Source organism: Penaeus chinensis, chromosome 17, assembly GCF_019202785.1.
Source record: "Penaeus chinensis breed Huanghai No. 1 chromosome 17, ASM1920278v2, whole genome shotgun sequence".
NCBI classification, from domain to species: Eukaryota; Metazoa; Arthropoda; class Malacostraca; order Decapoda; family Penaeidae; genus Penaeus; species Penaeus chinensis.
Window position 1 is genome coordinate 16,082,269 of NC_061835.1, and position 331 is coordinate 16,082,599.

Genomic DNA, 331 nt, shown 5'->3' on the forward strand with positions numbered 1-331 from the left:
AGAGTCAGGCTTTGCTTTGATGTTTCTGGTCTGATGGAATGTCGGTTCTTGTTTATCTGTTCTTGAATGTCTGATGGATATTTATAGAATACGTATTGGCGAGGGAAGTTAATAGGGTGCGTGGAATGGTCTCTCTTTCCCTTGTGCTTTGGTACTTTGATATGTCGTCGGATTCTATCATAGAGTTATATGCTGTTTATTGTGTGTGTGCATGTTGCATTTTCTATATAGGTTATATCATCTGCACTGTGTTGATGTTTGCTACTTGCTTGTGTTGTTTACATTCATTGAAAGCAACAATTGCTGTATATAACTAGCCAGCCTTATATAA